The sequence below is a fragment of the Pseudophryne corroboree genome, unplaced genomic scaffold (genome assembly GCF_028390025.1).
Source record: "Pseudophryne corroboree isolate aPseCor3 unplaced genomic scaffold, aPseCor3.hap2 scaffold_1208, whole genome shotgun sequence".
NCBI lineage: Eukaryota > Metazoa > Chordata > Amphibia > Anura > Myobatrachidae > Pseudophryne > Pseudophryne corroboree.
The window spans coordinates 65001-79420 of NW_026967833.1; the positions used below are offsets into that span (position 1 = coordinate 65001).

A 14420-nucleotide genomic window follows, 5' to 3' on the forward strand; every position below is an offset into this window, starting at 1 on the left:
TGGAAGCTAAGCTGTGTTGCGCCTGGTTAGTACTTGGATGGGGGACCACCTGGGAATACAAGGTGCTGTAGATATTTTTATACTGCCAACACCGTTCTGTTGATGCATTCCATTTTCAAACGTATTCATTTATGAACCAGTAGTTAGAAGTAGAAAAGTTCTAACAGAAACCACAAAGCTCATCTACAGCCACACCACACTGGATTCGCCCAATCTCATCTGATCTTGGAAGCTAAGCAGTGTATTGTGCCTGGTTAGTACTTGGATGGGAGACCACCTGGGAATACAAGGTGCTGTAGATATTTTTATACTGCCAACACCGTTCTGTTGATGCATTCCATTTTAAAACGTATTCATTTATGAACCAGTAGTTAGAAGTAGAAAAGTTCTAACAGAAACCAGAAAGTTCATCTACAGCCACACCACACTGGATACGCCAAATCTCATCTGATCTTGGAAGCTAAGCAGTGTTGGGCCTGGTTAGTACTTGGATGGGAGACCACCTGGGAATACAAGGTGCTGTAGATATTTTTATACTGCCAACACCATTCTGTTGATGCATTCCATTTTAAAAAGTATTCATTTATGAACCAGTAGTTAGAAGTAGAAAAGTTCTAACAAACCAGAAAGTTCATCTACAGCAACACCACACTGGATACGCCCAATCTCATCTGATCTTGTTAGCTAAGCAGTGTTGGGACTGGTTAGTACTTGGATGGGAAACCACCTGGGAATACAAGGTGCTGTAGATAATTTTATACTGCCAACACCGTTCTGTTGATGCATTCCATTTTAAAACGTATTCATTTATGAACCAGTAGTTAGAAGTAGAAAAGTTCAAACAGAAACCACAAAGCTCATCTACAGCCACACAACACTGGATACGCCCAATCTCATCTGATCTTGGAAGCTAAGCAGTGTTGGGCCTGGTTAGTACTTGGATGGGAGACCACCTGGGAATGCAAGGTGCTGTAGATATTTTTATACTGCCAACACCGTTCTGTTGATGCATTCCATTTTCAAACGTATTCATTTATGAACCAGTAGTTAGAAGTAGAAAAGTTCTAACAGAAACCAGAAAGTTCATCTACAGCAACACCACACTGGATACGCCCAATCTCATCTGATCTTGGAAGCTAAGCAGTGTTGGGCCTGGTTAGTACTTGGATGGGAGACCACCTGGGAATACAAGGTGCTGTAGATATTTTTATACTGCCAACACCGTTCTGTTGATGCATTCCATTTTCAAACGTATTCATTTATGAACCAGTAGTTAGAAGTAGAAAAGTACTAACAGAAACCATAAAGCTCTTCTACAGCCACACCACACTGGATATGCCCAATCTCATCTGATCTTGGAAGTTAAGCAGTGTTGGGCCTGGTTAGTACTTGGATGGGAGACCACCTGGGAATACATAGGTGCTGTAGATATTTTTATACTGCCAACACCGTTCTGTTGATGCATTCCATTTTCAAACGTATTCATTTATGAACCAGTAGTTAGAAGTAGAAAAGTTCTAACAGAAACCACAAAGCTCATCTACTGCCACACCACACTGGATACGCCCAATCTCATCTCATCTGATCTAGGAAGCTACGCAGTGTTGGGCATGGTTAGTACTTGGATGAGAGACCACCTGGGAATACAATGTGCTGTAGATATTTTTATACTACCAACACCGTTCTGTTGATGCATTCCATTTTCAAACGTATTCATTTATGAACCAGTAGTTAGAAGTAGAATAGTTCTAACAGAAACCATAAAGCTCATATACAGCCACACCACACTGGATACGCCCAATTTCATCTGATCTTGTGAAGCTAAGCAGTGTTGGGCCTGGTTAGTACTTGGATGGGAGACCACCTGGGAATACAAGGTGCTGTAGATATTTTTATACTACCAACACCGTTCTGTTGATGCATTCCATTTTCAAACGTATTCATTTATGAACCAGTAGTTAGAAGTAGAATAGTTCTAACAGAAACCATAAAGCTCATCTACAGCCACACCACACTGGATACGCCCAATCTCATCTGATCTTGTGAAGCTAAGCAGTGTTGTGCCTGGTTAGTACTTGGATGGGAGACCACCTGGGAATACAAGGTGCTATAGATATTTTTATACTGCCAACACCGTTCTGTTGATGCATTCAAATTTCAAATGTATTCATTTATGAACCAGTAGTTAGAAGTAGAAAAGTTCAAACAGAAACCACAAAGCTCATCTACAGCCACACCACACTGGATACGCCCAATCTCATCTGATCTTGGAAGCTAAGCAGTGTTGGGCCTGGTCAGTACTTGTATGGGAGACCACCTGGGAATACAAGGTGCTGTAGATATTTTTATACTGCCAACACCGTTCTGTTGATGCATTCCATTTTCAAACGTATTCATTTATGAACCAGTAGTTAGAAGTAGAAAAGTTCTAACAGAAACCACAAAGTTCATCTACAGCCACACCACACTGGATACGCCCAATCTCATCTGATCTTGGAAGCTAAGCAGTGTTGGGTCTGGTTAGTACTTGGATGGGAGTCCACCTGGAATACAAGGTGCTGTAGATATTTTTATACTGCCAACACCGTTCTGTTGATGCATTCCATTTTCAAACGTATTCATTTATGAACCAGTAGTTAGAAGTAGAAAAGTTCTAACAGAAACCACAAAGCTCATCTACAGCCACACCACACTGGATACGCCCAATCTCATCTGATCTTGGAAGCTAAGCAGTGTTGGGCCTGGTTAGTACTTGGATGGGAGACCACCTGAGAATACAAGGTGCTGTAGATATTTTTATACTGCCAACACCGTTCTGTTGATGCATTCAATTTTCAAATGTATTCATTTAATGAACCAGTAGTTAGAAGTAGAAAAGTTCAAACAGAAACCACAAAGCTCATCTACAGCCACACCACACTGGATACGCCAAATCTCATCTGATCTTGGAAGCTAAGCAGTGTTGGGCCTGGTCAGTACTTGGATGGGAGACCACCTGGGAATACAAGGTACTGTAGATATTTTTATACTGCCAACACCGTTCTGTTGATGCATTCCATTTTCAAACGTATTCATTTATGAACCAGTAGTTAGAAGTAGAAAAGTTCTAACAGAAACCATAAAGTTCATCTACAGCCACACCACACTGGATACGCCAAATCTCATCTGATCTTGGAAGCTAAGCAGTGTTGGGCCTGGTTAGTACTTGGATGGGAGACCACCTGGGAATACAAGGTGCTGTAGATATTTTTATACTGCCAACACCATTCTGTTGATGCATTCCATTTTAAAAAGTATTCATTTATGAACCAGTAGTTAGAAGTAGAAAAGTTCTAACAAACCAGAAAGTTCATCTACAGCAACACCACACTGGATACGCCCAATCTCATCTGATCTTGTTAGCTAAGCAGTGTTGGGACTGGTTAGTACTTGGATGGGAGACCACCTGGGAATACAAGGTGCTGTAGATAATTTTATACTGCCAACACCGTTCTGTTGATGCATTCCATTTTAAAACGTATTCATTTATGAACCAGTAGTTAGAAGTAGAAAAGTTCAAACAGAAACCACAAAGCTCATCTACAGCCACACAACACTGGATACGCCCAATCTCATCTGATCTTGGAAGCTAAGCAGTGTTGGGCCTGGTTAGTACTTGGATGGGAGACCACCTGGGAATACAAGGTGCTGTAGATATTTTTATACTGCCAACACCGTTCTGTTGATGCATTCCATTTTCAAACGTATTCATTTATGAACCAGTAGTTAGAAGTAGAAAAGTTCTAACAGAAACCAGAAAGTTCATCTACAGCAACACCACACTGGATACGCCCAATCTCATCTGATCTTGGAAGCTAAGCAGTGTTGGGCCTGGTTAGTACTTGGATGGGAGACCACCTGGGAATACAAGGTGCTGTAGATATTTTTATACTGCCAACACCGTTCTGTTGATGCATTCCATTTTCAAACGTATTCATTTATGAACCAGTAGTTAGAAGTAGAAAAGTACTAACAGAAACCATAAAGCTCTTCTACAGCCACACCACACTGGATATGCCCAATCTCATCTGATCTTGGAAGCTAAGCAGTGTTGGGCCTGGTTAGTACTTGGATGGGAGACCACCTGGGAATACATAGGTGCTGTAGATATTTTTATACTGCCAACACCGTTCTGTTGATGCATTCCATTTTCAAACGTATTCATTTATGAACCAGTAGTTAGAAGTAGAACAGTTCTAACAGAAACCACAAAGCTCATCTACTGCCACACCACACTGGATACGCCCAATCTCATCTCATCTGATCTAGGAAGCTACGCAGTGTTGGGCATGGTTAGTACTTGGATGAGAGACCACCTGGGAATACAATGTGCTGTAGATATTTTTATACTACCAACACCGTTCTGTTGATGCATTCCATTTTCAAACGTATTCATTTATGAACCAGTAGTTAGAAGTAGAAAAGTTCTAACAGAAACCATAAAGCTCATCTACAGCCACACCACACTGGATACGGCCAATCTCATCTGATCTGTGAAGCTAAGCAGTGTTGGGCCTGGTTAGTACTTGGATGGGAGACCACCTGGGAATACAAGGTGCTGTAGATATTTTTATACTGCCAACACCATTCTGTTGATGCATTCCATTTTCAAACGTATTCATTTATGAACCAGTAGTTAGAAGTAGAATAGTTCTAACAGAAACCACAAAGTTCATTTACAGCCACACCACACTGGATACGCCCAATCTCATCTGATCTTGGAAGCTAAGCAGTGTTGGGCCTGGTTAGTACTTGGATGGGAGACCACCAGGGAATACAAGGTGCTGTAGATATTTTTATACTGCCAACACCGTTCTGTTGATGCATTCAATTTTCAAATGTATTCATTTATGAACCAGTAGTTAGAAGTAGAAAAGTTCAAACAGAAACCACAAAGCTCATCTACAGCCACACCACACTGGATACGCCCAATCTCATCTGATCTTGGAAGCTAAGCAGTGTTGGGCCTGGTTAGTACTTGGATGGGAGACCACCTGGGAATACAAGGTGCTGTAGATATTTTTATACTGCCAACACCGTTCTGTTGATGCATTCCATTTTCAAACGTATTCATTTATGAACCAGTAGTTAGAAGTAGAAAAGTTCTAACAGAAACCACAAAGCTCATCTACAGCCACACCACACTGGATACGCCCAATCTCATCTGATCTTGGAAGCTAAACAGTGTTGGGCCTGGTTAGTACTTGGATGGGAGACCACCTGGGAATACAAGGTGCTGTAGATATTTTTATACTGCCAACACCGTTCTGTTGATGCATTCAATTTTCAAATGTATTCATTTATGAACCAGTAGTTAGAAGTAGAAAAGTTCTAACAGAAACCACAAAGTTCATCTACAGCCACACCACACTGGATAGGCCCAATCTCATCTGATCTTGGAAGCTAAGCAGTGTTGGGCCTGGTTAGTACTTGGATGGGAGACCACCTGGAAATACAAGGTGCTGTAGATATTTTTATACTACCAACACCGTTCTGTTGATGCATTCCATTTTCAAACGTATTCATTTATGAACCAGTAGTTAGAAGTAGAAAAGTTTTAACAGAAATCATAATGCTCATCTACAGCCACACCACACTGGATACGCCCAATCTCATCTGATCTTGGAAGCGAAGCAGTTTTGGGCCTGGTTAGTACTTGGATGGGAGACCACCTGGGAATACAAGGTGCTGTAGATATTTTTATACTACCAACACCGTTCTGTTGATGCATTCCATTTTCAAACGTATTCATTTATGAACCAGTAGTTAGAAGTAGAAAAGTTCTAAAAGAAACCACAAAGCTCATCTACAGCCACACCACACTGGATACGCCCAATCTCATCTGATCTTGGAAGCTAAGCAGTTTTGGGCCTGGTTAGTACTTGGATGGGAGACCACCTGGGAATACAAGGTGCTGTAAATATTTTTATACTACCAACACCGTTCTGTTGATGCATTCCATTTTCAAACGTATTCATTTATGAACCAGTAGTTAGAAGTAGAAAAGTTCTAACAGAAACCACAAAGCTCATCTACAGCCACACCACACTGGATACGCCCAATCTCATCTGATCTTGGAAGCTAAGCAGTGTTGGGCCTGGTTAGTACTTGGATGGGAGACCACCTGGGAATACAAGGTGCTGTAGATATTTTTTTTTATACTGCCAACACCGTTCTGTTGATGCATTCCATTTTCAAACGTATTCATTTATGAACCAGTAGTTAGAAGTAGAAAAGTTCTAACAGAAACCATAAAGCTCATCTACAGCCACACCACACTGGATACGCCCAATCTCATCTGATCTTGTTAGCTAAGCAGTGTTGGGCCTGGTTAGTACTTGGATGGGAGACCACCTGGGAATACAAGGTGCTGTAGATATTTTTATACTACCAACACCATTCTGTTGATGCATTCCATTTTCAAATGTATTCATTTATGAACCAGTAGTTAGAAGTAGAAAAGTTCACACAGAAACCACAAAGCTCATCTACAGCCACACCACACTGGATTCGACCAATCTCATCTGATCTTGGAAGCTAAGCAGTGTATTGTGCCTGGTTAGTACTTGGATGGGAGACCACCTGGGAATACAAGGTGCTGTAGATATTTTTATACTGCCAACACCGTTCTGTTGATGCATTCCATTTTAAAACGTATTCATTTATGAACCAGTAGTTAGAAGTAGAAAAGTTCTAACAGAAACCAGAAAGTTCATCTACAGCCACACCACACTGGATACGCCCAATCTCATCTGATCTTGGAAGCTAAGCAGTGTTGGGCCTGGTTAGTACTTGGATGGGAGACCACCTGGAATACAAGGTGCTGTAGATATTTTTATACTGCCAACACCGTTCTGTTGATGCATTCCATTTTCAAACGTATTCATTTATGAACCAGTAGTTAGAAGTAGAAAAGTTCTAACAGAAACCACAAAGCTCATCTACAGCCACACCACACTGGATACGCCCAATCTCATCTGATCTTGGAAGCTAAGCAGTGTTGGGCCTGGTTAGTACTTGGATGGGAGACCACCTGGGAATACAAGGTACTGTAGATATTTTTAGACTGCCAACACCGTTCTGTTGATGCAATCCATTTTCAAACGTATTCATTTATGAACCAGTAGTTAGAAGTAGAAAAGTTCTAACAGAAACCATAAAGCTCATCTACAGCCACACCACACTGGATACGCCCAATCTCATCTGATCTTGGAAGCTAAGCAGTGTTGGGCCTGGTTAGTACTTGGATGGGAGACCACCTGGGAATACAAGGTGCTGTAGATATTTTTATACTACCAACACCATTCTGTTGATGCATTCCATTTTCAAATGTATTCATTTATTAACCAGTAGTTAGAAGTAGAAAAGTTCAAACAGAAACCACAAAGCTCATCTACAGCCACACCACACTGGATACGCCCAATCTCATCTGGTCTTGGAAGCTAAGCTGTGTTGCGCCTGTTTAGTACTTGGATGGGGGACCACCTGGGAATACAAGGTGCTGTAGATATTTTTATACTGCCAACACCGTTCTGTTGATGCATTCCATTTTCAAATGTATTCATTTATGAACCAGTAGTTAGAAGTAGAAAAGTTCTAACAGAAACCACAAAGCTCATCTACAGCCACACCACACTGGATTCGCCCAATCTCATCTGATCTTGGAAGCTAAGCAGTGTATTGTGCCTGGTTAGTACTTGGATGGGAGACCACCTGGGAATACAAGGTGCTGTAGATATTTTTATACTGCCAACACCGTTCTGTTGATGCATTCCATTTTAAAACGTATTCATTTATGAACCAGTAGTTAGAAGTAGAAAAGTTCTAACAGAAACCATAAAGTTCATCTACAGCCACACCACACTGGATACGCCCAATCTCATCTGAACTTGGAAGCTAAGCAGTGTTGGGCCTGGTTAGTACTTGGATGGGAGACCACCTAGGAATACAAGGTGCTGTAGATATTTTTATACTGCCAACACCATTCTGTTGATGCATTCCATTTTAAAAAGTATTCATTTATGAACCAGTAGTTAGAAGTAGAAAAGTTCTAACAAACCAGAAAGTTCATCTACAGCAACACCACACTGGATACGCCTAATCTCATCTGATCTTGGAAGCTAAGCAGTGTATTGTGCCTGGTTAGTACTTGGATGGGAGACCACCTGGGAATACAAGGTGCTGTAGATATTTTATACTGCCAACACCGTTCTGTTGATGCATTCCATTTTAAAACGTATTCATTTATGAACCAGTAGTTAGTAGAAAAGTTCAAACAGAAACCACAAAGCTCATCTACAGCCACACCACACTGGATTCGCCCAATCTCATCTGATCTTGGAAGCTAAGCAGTGTATTGTGCCTGGTTAGTACTTGGATGGGAGACCACCTGGGAATACAAGGTGCTGTAGATATTTTTATTTTGCCAACACCGTTCTGTTGATGCATTCCATTTTAAAATGTATTCATTTATGAACCAGTAGTTAGAAGTAGAAAAGTTCTAACAGAAACCAGAAAGTTCATCTACAGCCACACCACACTGGATACGCCCAATCTCATCTGATCTTGGAAGCTAAGCAGTGTTGGGCCTGGTTAGTACTTGGATGGGAGACCACCTGGGAATACAAGGTGCTGTAGATATTTTTATACTGCTAACACCGTTCTGTTGATGCATTCCATTTTCAAACGTATTCATTTATGAACCAGTAGTTAGAAGTAGAAAAGTTCAAACAGAAACCACAAAGGTCATCTACAGCTACACCACACTGGATACGCCCAATCTCATCTGATCTTGGAAGCTAAGCAGTGTTGGGCCTGGTTAGTACTTGGATGGGAGACCACCTGGGAATACAAAGTGCTGTAGATATTTTTATACTGCCAACACCGTTCTGTTGATGCATTCCATTTTAAAACGTATTCATTTATGAACCAGTAGTTAGAAGTAGAAAAGTTCTAACAGAAACCACTAAGCTCATCTACAGCCACACCACACTGGATACGCCCAATCTCATCTGATCTTGGAAGCTAAGCAGTGTTGGGCCTGGTTAGTACTTGGATGGGAGACCACCTGGGAATACAAGGTGCTGTAGATATTTTTATACTGCCAACACCGTTCTGTTGATGCATTCCATTTTCAAACGTATTCATTTATAAACCAGTAGTTAGAAGTAGAAAAGTACTAACAGAAATCATAAAGCTCTTCTACAGCCACACCACACTGGATATGCCCAATCTCATCTGATCTTGGAAGCTAAGCAGTGTTGGGCCTGGTTAGTACTTGGATGGGAGACCACCTGGGAATACAAGGTGCTGTAGATAATTTTATACTGCCAACACCGTTCTGTTGATGCATTCCATTTTAAAACGTATTCATTTATGAACCAGTAGTTAGAAGTAGAAAAGTTCTAACAGAAACCAGAAAGTTCATCTACAGCAACACCACACTGGATACGCCCAATCTCATCTGATCTTGGAAGCTAAGCAGTGTTGGGCCTGGTTAGTACTTGGATGGGAGACCACCTGGGAATACAAGGTGCTGTAGATATTTTTATACTACCAACACCGTTCTGTTGATGCATTCCATTTTCAAATGTATTCATTTATGAACCAGTAGTTAGAAGTAGAAAAGTACTAACAGAAACCATAAAGCTCTTCTACAGCCACACCACACTGGATATGCCCAATCTCATCTGATCTTGGAAGCTAAGCAGTGTTGGGCCTGGTTAGTACTTGGATGGGAGACCACCTGGGAATACATGGTGCTGTAGATATTTTTATACTGCCAACACCGTTCTGTTGATGCATTCCATTTTCAAACGTATTCATTTATGAACCAGTAGTTAGAAGTAGAAAAGTTCTAACAGAAACCACAAAGCTCATATACTGTCACACCACACTGGATACGCCCAATCTCATCTCATCTGATCTAGAAAGCTAATTAGTGTTGGGCATGGTTAGTACTTGGATGGGAGACCACCTGGGAATACAATGTGCTGTAGATATTTTTATACTACCAACACCGTTCTGTTGATGCATTCCATTTTCAAACGTATTCATTTATGAACCAGTAGTTAGAAGTAGAAAAGTTCTAACAGAAACCATAAAGCTCATCTACAGCGACACCACATTGGATACGCCCAATCTCATCTGATCTTGGAAGCTAAGCAGTGTTGGGCCTGGTTAGTACTTGGATGGGAGACCACCTGGGAATACAAGGTGCTGTAGATATTTTTATACTACCAACACCGTTCTGTTGATGCATTCCATTTTCAAACGTATTCATTTATGAACCAGTAGTTAGAAGTAGAAAAGTTCTAACAGAAACCATAAAGCTCATCTACAGCCACACCACACTGGATATGCCCAATCTCATCTGATCTTGGAAGCCAAGCAGTGTTGGGCCTGGTTAGTACTTGGATGGGAGACCACCTGGGAATACAAGGTGCTGTAGATATTTTTATACTGCCAACACCGTTCTGTTGATGCATTCCATTTTCAAATGTATTCATTTATGAACCAGTAGTTAGTAGTAGAAAAGTTCAAACAGAAACCACAAAGCTCATCTACAGCCACACCACACTGGATACGCCCAATCTCATCTGATCTTGGAAACTAAGCAGTGTTGGGCCTGGTTAGTACTTGGATGGGAGACCACCTGGGAATACAAGGTGCTGTAGATATTTTTATACTGCCAACACCGTTCTGTTGATGCATTCCATTTTCAAACGTATTCATTTATGAACCAGTAGTTAGAAGTAGAAAAGTTCTAACAGAAACCACAAAGCTCATCTACAGCCGCACCACACTGGATACGCCCAATCTCATCTGATCTTGGAAGCTAAGCAGTGTTGGGTCTGGTTAGCACTTGGATGGGAGACCACCTGGGAATACAAGGTGCTGTAGATATTTTTATACTGCCAACACCGTTCTGTTGATGCATTCAATTTTCAAACGTATTCATTTATGAACCAGTAGTTAGAAGTAGAAAAATTCTAACAGAAACCACTAAGCTAATCTACAGCCACACCACTCTGGATACGCCCAATCTCATCTGATCTTGGAAGCTAAGCAGTGTTGGGCCTGGTTAGTACTTGGATGGGAGACCACCTGGGAATACAAGGTGCTGTAGATATTTTTTTTTATACTGCCAACACCGTTCTGTTAATGCATTCCATTTTCAAACGTATTCATTTATGAACCAGTAGTTAGAAGTAGAAAAGTTCTAACAGAAACCACAAAGCTCATCTACAGCCACACCACACTGGATACGCCCAATCTCATCTGATCTTGGAAGCTAAGCAGTGTTGTGCCTGGTTAGTACTTGGATGGGAGACCACCTGGGAATACAAGGTGCTGTAGATATTTTTATACTGCCAACACCGTTCTGTTGATGCATTCCATTTTCAAACGTATTCATTTATGAACCAGTAGTTAGAAGTAGAAAAGTTCTAACAGAAACCACAAAGCTCATCTACAGCAACACCACACTGGATACGCCCAATCTCATCTGATCTTGGAAGCTAAGCAGTGTTGGGCCTGGTTAGTACTTGGATGGGAGACCACCTGGGAATACAAGGTGCTGTAGATATTTTTATACTGCCAACACCGTTCTGTTGATGCATTCCATTTTCAAATGTATTCATTTATGAACCAGTAGTTAGAAGTAGAAAAGTTCTAACAGAAACCACAAAGCTCATCTACAGCCACACCACACTGGATACGCCCAATCTCATCTGATCTTGGAAGCTAAGCAGTGTTGGGCCTGGTTAGTACTTGGATGGGAGACCGCCTGGGAATACAAGGTGCTGTAGATATTTTTTTTTATACTGCCAACACCGTTCTGTTGATGCATTCCATTTTAAAACGTATTCATTTATGAACCAGTAGTTAGAAGTAGAAAAGTTCTAACAGAACCAGAAATTTCATCTACAGCAACACCACACTGGATACGCCCAATCTCATCTGATCTTGGAAACTAAGCAGTGTTGGGCCTGGTTAGTACTTGGATGGGAGACCACCTGGGAATACAAGGTGCTGTAGATATTTTTATACTGCCAACACCGTTCTGTTGATGCATTCCATTTTCAAACGTATTCATTTATGAACCAGTAGTTAGAAGTAGAAAAGTTCTAACAGAAACCACAAAGCTCATATACTGCCACACCACACTGGATACGCCCAATCTCATCTCATCTGATCTAGGAAGCTAAGCAGTGTTGGGCATGGTTAGTACTTGGATGGGAGACCACCTGGGAATACAATGTGCTGTAGATATTTTTATACTACCAACACCGTTCTGTTGATGCATTCCATTTTCAAACGTATTCATTTATGAACCAGTAGTTAGAAGTAGAAAAGTTCTAACAGAAATCATAAAGCTCATCTACAGCGACACCACACTGGATACGCCCAATCTCATCTGATCTTGGAAGCTAAGCAGTGTTGGGCCTGGTTAGTACTTGGATGGGAGATCACCTGGGAATACAAGGTGCTGTAGATATTTTTATACTACTAACACCGTTCTGTTGATGCATTCCATTTTCAAACGTATTCATTTATGAACCAGTAGTTAGAAGTAGAAAAGTTCTAACAGAAACCATAAAGCTCATCTACAGCCACACCACACTGGATATGCCCAATCTCATCTGATCTTGGAAGCCAAGCAGTGTTGGGCCTGGTTAGTACTTGGATGGGAGACCGCCTGGGAATACAAGGTGCTGTAGATATTTTTATACTGCCAACACCGTTCTGTTGATGCATTCCATTTTCAAATGTATTCATTTATGAACCAGTAGTTAGTAGTAGAAAAGTTCAAACAGAAACCACAAAGCTCATCTACAGCCACACCACACTGGATATGCCCAATCTCATCTGATCTTGGAAGCCAAGCAGTGTTGGGCCTGGTTAGTACTTGGATGGGAGATCACCTGGGAATACAAGGTGCTGTAGATATTTTTATACTGCTAACACCGTTCTGTTGATGCATTCCATTTTCAAACGTATTCATTTATGAACCAGTAGTTAGAAGTAGAAAAGTTCAAACAGAAACCACAAAGGTCATCTACAGCTACACCACACTGGATACGCCCAATCTCATCTGATCTTGGAAGCTAAGCAGTGTTGGGCCTGGTTAGTACTTGGATGGGAGACCACCTGGGAATACAAGGTGCTGTAGATATTTTTATACTGCCAACACCGTTCTGTTGATGCATTCCATTTTAAAACGTATTCATTTATGAACCAGTAGTTAGAAGTAGAAAAGTTCTAACAGAAACCACTAAGCTCATCTATAGCCACACCACACTGGATACGCCCAATCTCATCTGATCTTGGAAGCTAAGCAGTGTTGGGCCTGGTTAGTACTTGGATGGGAGACCACCTGGGAATACAAGGTGCTGTAGATATTTTTATACTGCCAACACCGTTCTGTTGATGCATTCCATTTTCAAACGTATTCATTTATAAACCAGTAGTTAGAAGTAGAAAAGTACTAACAGAAATCATAAAGCTCTTCTACAGCCACACCACACTGGATATGCCCAATCTCATCTGATCTTGGAAGCTAAGCAGTGTTGGGCCTGGTTAGTACTTGGATGGGAGACCACCTGGGAATACAAGGTGCTGTAGATAATTTTACGCTGCCAACACCGTTCTGTTGATGCATTCCATTTTAAAACGTATTCATTTATGAACCAGTAGTTAGAAGTAGAAAAGTTCTAACAGAAACCAGAAAGTTCATCTACAGCAACACCACACTGGATACGCCCAATCTCATCTGATCTTGGAAGCTAAGCAGTGTTGGGCCTGGTTAGTACTTGGATGGGAGACCACCTGGGAATACAAGGTGCTGTAGATATTTTTATACTACCAACACCGTTCTGTTGATGCATTCCATTTTCAAATGTATTCATTTATGAACCAGTAGTTAGAAGTAGAAAAATACTAACAGAAACCATAAAGCACTTCTACAGCCACACCACACTGGATATGCCCAATCTCATCTGATCTTGGAAGCTAAGCAGTGTTGGGCCTGGTTAGTACTTGGATGGGAGACCACCTGGGAATACATGGTGCTGTAGATATTTTTATACTGCCAACACCGTTCTGTTGATGCATTCCATTTTCAAACGTATTCATTTATGAACCAGTAGTTAGAAGTAGAAAAGTTCTAACAGAAACCACAAAGCTCATATACTGTCACACCACACTGGATACGCCCAATCTCATCTCATCTGATCTAGGAAGCTAATTAGTGTTGGGCATGGTTAGTACTTGGATGGGAGACCACCTGGGAATACAATGTGCTGTAGATATTTTTATACTACCAACACCGTTCTGTTGATGCATTCCATTTTCAAACGTATTCATTTATGAACCAGTAG

The 14420-nt window shown here is 41.2% G+C and overlaps 44 non-coding genes and 20 pseudogenes across 44 annotated transcripts; all 64 read left to right on the top strand.

Moving 5' to 3' along the window:
• Nucleotides 1–74, top strand: part of LOC134991205 (5S ribosomal RNA) — a 119-nt pseudogene extending 45 nt beyond the window's left edge.
• A 107-nt stretch (nt 75–181) lies between these two features.
• LOC134991300 (5S ribosomal RNA) lies at nt 182–302 on the top strand (annotated as a pseudogene).
• A 107-nt stretch (nt 303–409) lies between these two features.
• LOC134991596 (5S ribosomal RNA) lies at nt 410–528 on the top strand. The gene has a single exon (XR_010195839.1). It is a non-coding gene; the product is annotated as a 5S ribosomal RNA (ribosomal RNA).
• Nucleotides 529–633: 105 nt separating this feature from the next.
• LOC134991327 (5S ribosomal RNA) lies at nt 634–752 on the top strand (annotated as a pseudogene).
• A 107-nt stretch (nt 753–859) lies between these two features.
• LOC134991803 (5S ribosomal RNA) lies at nt 860–978 on the top strand. Its single transcript, XR_010196043.1, has one exon. It is a non-coding gene; the product is annotated as a 5S ribosomal RNA (ribosomal RNA).
• Nucleotides 979–1085: 107 nt separating this feature from the next.
• Nucleotides 1086–1204, top strand: LOC134991487 (5S ribosomal RNA). The gene has a single exon (XR_010195732.1). It is a non-coding gene; the product is annotated as a 5S ribosomal RNA (ribosomal RNA).
• A 107-nt stretch (nt 1205–1311) lies between these two features.
• Nucleotides 1312–1431, top strand: LOC134991759 (5S ribosomal RNA). Its single transcript, XR_010196001.1, has one exon. It is a non-coding gene; the product is annotated as a 5S ribosomal RNA (ribosomal RNA).
• Nucleotides 1432–1538: 107 nt separating this feature from the next.
• LOC134991371 (5S ribosomal RNA) lies at nt 1539–1662 on the top strand (annotated as a pseudogene).
• Nucleotides 1663–1769: 107 nt separating this feature from the next.
• Nucleotides 1770–1889, top strand: LOC134991267 (5S ribosomal RNA; annotated as a pseudogene).
• Nucleotides 1890–1996: 107 nt separating this feature from the next.
• Nucleotides 1997–2116, top strand: LOC134991316 (5S ribosomal RNA; annotated as a pseudogene).
• Nucleotides 2117–2223: 107 nt separating this feature from the next.
• LOC134991670 (5S ribosomal RNA) lies at nt 2224–2342 on the top strand. Its single transcript, XR_010195913.1, has one exon. It is a non-coding gene; the product is annotated as a 5S ribosomal RNA (ribosomal RNA).
• Nucleotides 2343–2449: 107 nt separating this feature from the next.
• Nucleotides 2450–2567, top strand: LOC134991275 (5S ribosomal RNA; annotated as a pseudogene).
• Nucleotides 2568–2674: 107 nt separating this feature from the next.
• LOC134991417 (5S ribosomal RNA) lies at nt 2675–2793 on the top strand. Its single transcript, XR_010195664.1, has one exon. It is a non-coding gene; the product is annotated as a 5S ribosomal RNA (ribosomal RNA).
• Nucleotides 2794–2901: 108 nt separating this feature from the next.
• Nucleotides 2902–3020, top strand: LOC134991857 (5S ribosomal RNA). Its single transcript, XR_010196095.1, has one exon. It is a non-coding gene; the product is annotated as a 5S ribosomal RNA (ribosomal RNA).
• A 107-nt stretch (nt 3021–3127) lies between these two features.
• Nucleotides 3128–3246, top strand: LOC134991597 (5S ribosomal RNA). Its single transcript, XR_010195840.1, has one exon. It is a non-coding gene; the product is annotated as a 5S ribosomal RNA (ribosomal RNA).
• Nucleotides 3247–3351: 105 nt separating this feature from the next.
• Nucleotides 3352–3470, top strand: LOC134991294 (5S ribosomal RNA; annotated as a pseudogene).
• Nucleotides 3471–3577: 107 nt separating this feature from the next.
• LOC134991728 (5S ribosomal RNA) lies at nt 3578–3696 on the top strand. Its single transcript, XR_010195970.1, has one exon. It is a non-coding gene; the product is annotated as a 5S ribosomal RNA (ribosomal RNA).
• Nucleotides 3697–3803: 107 nt separating this feature from the next.
• LOC134991488 (5S ribosomal RNA) lies at nt 3804–3922 on the top strand. The gene has a single exon (XR_010195733.1). It is a non-coding gene; the product is annotated as a 5S ribosomal RNA (ribosomal RNA).
• A 107-nt stretch (nt 3923–4029) lies between these two features.
• LOC134991823 (5S ribosomal RNA) lies at nt 4030–4149 on the top strand. The gene has a single exon (XR_010196063.1). It is a non-coding gene; the product is annotated as a 5S ribosomal RNA (ribosomal RNA).
• Nucleotides 4150–4256: 107 nt separating this feature from the next.
• Nucleotides 4257–4380, top strand: LOC134991373 (5S ribosomal RNA; annotated as a pseudogene).
• A 107-nt stretch (nt 4381–4487) lies between these two features.
• LOC134991280 (5S ribosomal RNA) lies at nt 4488–4606 on the top strand (annotated as a pseudogene).
• Nucleotides 4607–4713: 107 nt separating this feature from the next.
• Nucleotides 4714–4832, top strand: LOC134991570 (5S ribosomal RNA). Its single transcript, XR_010195814.1, has one exon. It is a non-coding gene; the product is annotated as a 5S ribosomal RNA (ribosomal RNA).
• A 107-nt stretch (nt 4833–4939) lies between these two features.
• LOC134991711 (5S ribosomal RNA) lies at nt 4940–5058 on the top strand. Its single transcript, XR_010195953.1, has one exon. It is a non-coding gene; the product is annotated as a 5S ribosomal RNA (ribosomal RNA).
• Nucleotides 5059–5165: 107 nt separating this feature from the next.
• Nucleotides 5166–5284, top strand: LOC134991433 (5S ribosomal RNA). The gene has a single exon (XR_010195680.1). It is a non-coding gene; the product is annotated as a 5S ribosomal RNA (ribosomal RNA).
• Nucleotides 5285–5391: 107 nt separating this feature from the next.
• Nucleotides 5392–5510, top strand: LOC134991869 (5S ribosomal RNA; annotated as a pseudogene).
• A 107-nt stretch (nt 5511–5617) lies between these two features.
• On the top strand, nt 5618–5736 carry LOC134991775 (5S ribosomal RNA). Its single transcript, XR_010196017.1, has one exon. It is a non-coding gene; the product is annotated as a 5S ribosomal RNA (ribosomal RNA).
• Nucleotides 5737–5843: 107 nt separating this feature from the next.
• Nucleotides 5844–5962, top strand: LOC134991831 (5S ribosomal RNA). The gene has a single exon (XR_010196071.1). It is a non-coding gene; the product is annotated as a 5S ribosomal RNA (ribosomal RNA).
• A 107-nt stretch (nt 5963–6069) lies between these two features.
• Nucleotides 6070–6188, top strand: LOC134991722 (5S ribosomal RNA). The gene has a single exon (XR_010195964.1). It is a non-coding gene; the product is annotated as a 5S ribosomal RNA (ribosomal RNA).
• Nucleotides 6189–6299: 111 nt separating this feature from the next.
• On the top strand, nt 6300–6418 carry LOC134991769 (5S ribosomal RNA). The gene has a single exon (XR_010196011.1). It is a non-coding gene; the product is annotated as a 5S ribosomal RNA (ribosomal RNA).
• A 107-nt stretch (nt 6419–6525) lies between these two features.
• On the top strand, nt 6526–6646 carry LOC134991350 (5S ribosomal RNA; annotated as a pseudogene).
• Nucleotides 6647–6753: 107 nt separating this feature from the next.
• On the top strand, nt 6754–6871 carry LOC134991816 (5S ribosomal RNA). Its single transcript, XR_010196056.1, has one exon. It is a non-coding gene; the product is annotated as a 5S ribosomal RNA (ribosomal RNA).
• Nucleotides 6872–6978: 107 nt separating this feature from the next.
• LOC134991524 (5S ribosomal RNA) lies at nt 6979–7097 on the top strand. Its single transcript, XR_010195769.1, has one exon. It is a non-coding gene; the product is annotated as a 5S ribosomal RNA (ribosomal RNA).
• Nucleotides 7098–7204: 107 nt separating this feature from the next.
• On the top strand, nt 7205–7323 carry LOC134991733 (5S ribosomal RNA). The gene has a single exon (XR_010195975.1). It is a non-coding gene; the product is annotated as a 5S ribosomal RNA (ribosomal RNA).
• A 107-nt stretch (nt 7324–7430) lies between these two features.
• Nucleotides 7431–7549, top strand: LOC134991273 (5S ribosomal RNA; annotated as a pseudogene).
• Nucleotides 7550–7656: 107 nt separating this feature from the next.
• Nucleotides 7657–7777, top strand: LOC134991301 (5S ribosomal RNA; annotated as a pseudogene).
• A 107-nt stretch (nt 7778–7884) lies between these two features.
• On the top strand, nt 7885–8003 carry LOC134991419 (5S ribosomal RNA). Its single transcript, XR_010195666.1, has one exon. It is a non-coding gene; the product is annotated as a 5S ribosomal RNA (ribosomal RNA).
• A 105-nt stretch (nt 8004–8108) lies between these two features.
• LOC134991338 (5S ribosomal RNA) lies at nt 8109–8229 on the top strand (annotated as a pseudogene).
• A 103-nt stretch (nt 8230–8332) lies between these two features.
• On the top strand, nt 8333–8453 carry LOC134991302 (5S ribosomal RNA; annotated as a pseudogene).
• A 107-nt stretch (nt 8454–8560) lies between these two features.
• On the top strand, nt 8561–8679 carry LOC134991744 (5S ribosomal RNA). The gene has a single exon (XR_010195986.1). It is a non-coding gene; the product is annotated as a 5S ribosomal RNA (ribosomal RNA).
• A 107-nt stretch (nt 8680–8786) lies between these two features.
• LOC134991741 (5S ribosomal RNA) lies at nt 8787–8905 on the top strand. The gene has a single exon (XR_010195983.1). It is a non-coding gene; the product is annotated as a 5S ribosomal RNA (ribosomal RNA).
• A 107-nt stretch (nt 8906–9012) lies between these two features.
• LOC134991755 (5S ribosomal RNA) lies at nt 9013–9131 on the top strand. Its single transcript, XR_010195997.1, has one exon. It is a non-coding gene; the product is annotated as a 5S ribosomal RNA (ribosomal RNA).
• Nucleotides 9132–9238: 107 nt separating this feature from the next.
• Nucleotides 9239–9357, top strand: LOC134991606 (5S ribosomal RNA). The gene has a single exon (XR_010195848.1). It is a non-coding gene; the product is annotated as a 5S ribosomal RNA (ribosomal RNA).
• A 107-nt stretch (nt 9358–9464) lies between these two features.
• Nucleotides 9465–9583, top strand: LOC134991489 (5S ribosomal RNA). The gene has a single exon (XR_010195734.1). It is a non-coding gene; the product is annotated as a 5S ribosomal RNA (ribosomal RNA).
• Nucleotides 9584–9690: 107 nt separating this feature from the next.
• Nucleotides 9691–9809, top strand: LOC134991629 (5S ribosomal RNA). The gene has a single exon (XR_010195872.1). It is a non-coding gene; the product is annotated as a 5S ribosomal RNA (ribosomal RNA).
• A 107-nt stretch (nt 9810–9916) lies between these two features.
• LOC134991382 (5S ribosomal RNA) lies at nt 9917–10040 on the top strand (annotated as a pseudogene).
• Nucleotides 10041–10147: 107 nt separating this feature from the next.
• Nucleotides 10148–10266, top strand: LOC134991571 (5S ribosomal RNA). Its single transcript, XR_010195815.1, has one exon. It is a non-coding gene; the product is annotated as a 5S ribosomal RNA (ribosomal RNA).
• Nucleotides 10267–10373: 107 nt separating this feature from the next.
• Nucleotides 10374–10492, top strand: LOC134991638 (5S ribosomal RNA). The gene has a single exon (XR_010195881.1). It is a non-coding gene; the product is annotated as a 5S ribosomal RNA (ribosomal RNA).
• A 107-nt stretch (nt 10493–10599) lies between these two features.
• On the top strand, nt 10600–10718 carry LOC134991617 (5S ribosomal RNA). Its single transcript, XR_010195860.1, has one exon. It is a non-coding gene; the product is annotated as a 5S ribosomal RNA (ribosomal RNA).
• Nucleotides 10719–10825: 107 nt separating this feature from the next.
• On the top strand, nt 10826–10944 carry LOC134991247 (5S ribosomal RNA; annotated as a pseudogene).
• A 107-nt stretch (nt 10945–11051) lies between these two features.
• On the top strand, nt 11052–11170 carry LOC134991459 (5S ribosomal RNA). The gene has a single exon (XR_010195704.1). It is a non-coding gene; the product is annotated as a 5S ribosomal RNA (ribosomal RNA).
• Nucleotides 11171–11281: 111 nt separating this feature from the next.
• LOC134991707 (5S ribosomal RNA) lies at nt 11282–11400 on the top strand. Its single transcript, XR_010195950.1, has one exon. It is a non-coding gene; the product is annotated as a 5S ribosomal RNA (ribosomal RNA).
• A 107-nt stretch (nt 11401–11507) lies between these two features.
• LOC134991490 (5S ribosomal RNA) lies at nt 11508–11626 on the top strand. Its single transcript, XR_010195735.1, has one exon. It is a non-coding gene; the product is annotated as a 5S ribosomal RNA (ribosomal RNA).
• Nucleotides 11627–11733: 107 nt separating this feature from the next.
• LOC134991401 (5S ribosomal RNA) lies at nt 11734–11852 on the top strand. Its single transcript, XR_010195648.1, has one exon. It is a non-coding gene; the product is annotated as a 5S ribosomal RNA (ribosomal RNA).
• A 110-nt stretch (nt 11853–11962) lies between these two features.
• LOC134991770 (5S ribosomal RNA) lies at nt 11963–12081 on the top strand. Its single transcript, XR_010196012.1, has one exon. It is a non-coding gene; the product is annotated as a 5S ribosomal RNA (ribosomal RNA).
• A 107-nt stretch (nt 12082–12188) lies between these two features.
• On the top strand, nt 12189–12312 carry LOC134991347 (5S ribosomal RNA; annotated as a pseudogene).
• A 107-nt stretch (nt 12313–12419) lies between these two features.
• On the top strand, nt 12420–12538 carry LOC134991693 (5S ribosomal RNA). The gene has a single exon (XR_010195936.1). It is a non-coding gene; the product is annotated as a 5S ribosomal RNA (ribosomal RNA).
• A 107-nt stretch (nt 12539–12645) lies between these two features.
• Nucleotides 12646–12764, top strand: LOC134991674 (5S ribosomal RNA). Its single transcript, XR_010195917.1, has one exon. It is a non-coding gene; the product is annotated as a 5S ribosomal RNA (ribosomal RNA).
• A 107-nt stretch (nt 12765–12871) lies between these two features.
• On the top strand, nt 12872–12990 carry LOC134991806 (5S ribosomal RNA). The gene has a single exon (XR_010196046.1). It is a non-coding gene; the product is annotated as a 5S ribosomal RNA (ribosomal RNA).
• Nucleotides 12991–13097: 107 nt separating this feature from the next.
• Nucleotides 13098–13216, top strand: LOC134991444 (5S ribosomal RNA). Its single transcript, XR_010195690.1, has one exon. It is a non-coding gene; the product is annotated as a 5S ribosomal RNA (ribosomal RNA).
• Nucleotides 13217–13323: 107 nt separating this feature from the next.
• LOC134991422 (5S ribosomal RNA) lies at nt 13324–13442 on the top strand. The gene has a single exon (XR_010195669.1). It is a non-coding gene; the product is annotated as a 5S ribosomal RNA (ribosomal RNA).
• A 107-nt stretch (nt 13443–13549) lies between these two features.
• On the top strand, nt 13550–13668 carry LOC134991607 (5S ribosomal RNA). Its single transcript, XR_010195849.1, has one exon. It is a non-coding gene; the product is annotated as a 5S ribosomal RNA (ribosomal RNA).
• Nucleotides 13669–13775: 107 nt separating this feature from the next.
• On the top strand, nt 13776–13894 carry LOC134991491 (5S ribosomal RNA). Its single transcript, XR_010195736.1, has one exon. It is a non-coding gene; the product is annotated as a 5S ribosomal RNA (ribosomal RNA).
• A 107-nt stretch (nt 13895–14001) lies between these two features.
• On the top strand, nt 14002–14120 carry LOC134991630 (5S ribosomal RNA). Its single transcript, XR_010195873.1, has one exon. It is a non-coding gene; the product is annotated as a 5S ribosomal RNA (ribosomal RNA).
• Nucleotides 14121–14227: 107 nt separating this feature from the next.
• On the top strand, nt 14228–14351 carry LOC134991374 (5S ribosomal RNA; annotated as a pseudogene).
• The last annotated feature ends 69 nt before the right edge of the window (nt 14352–14420 follow it).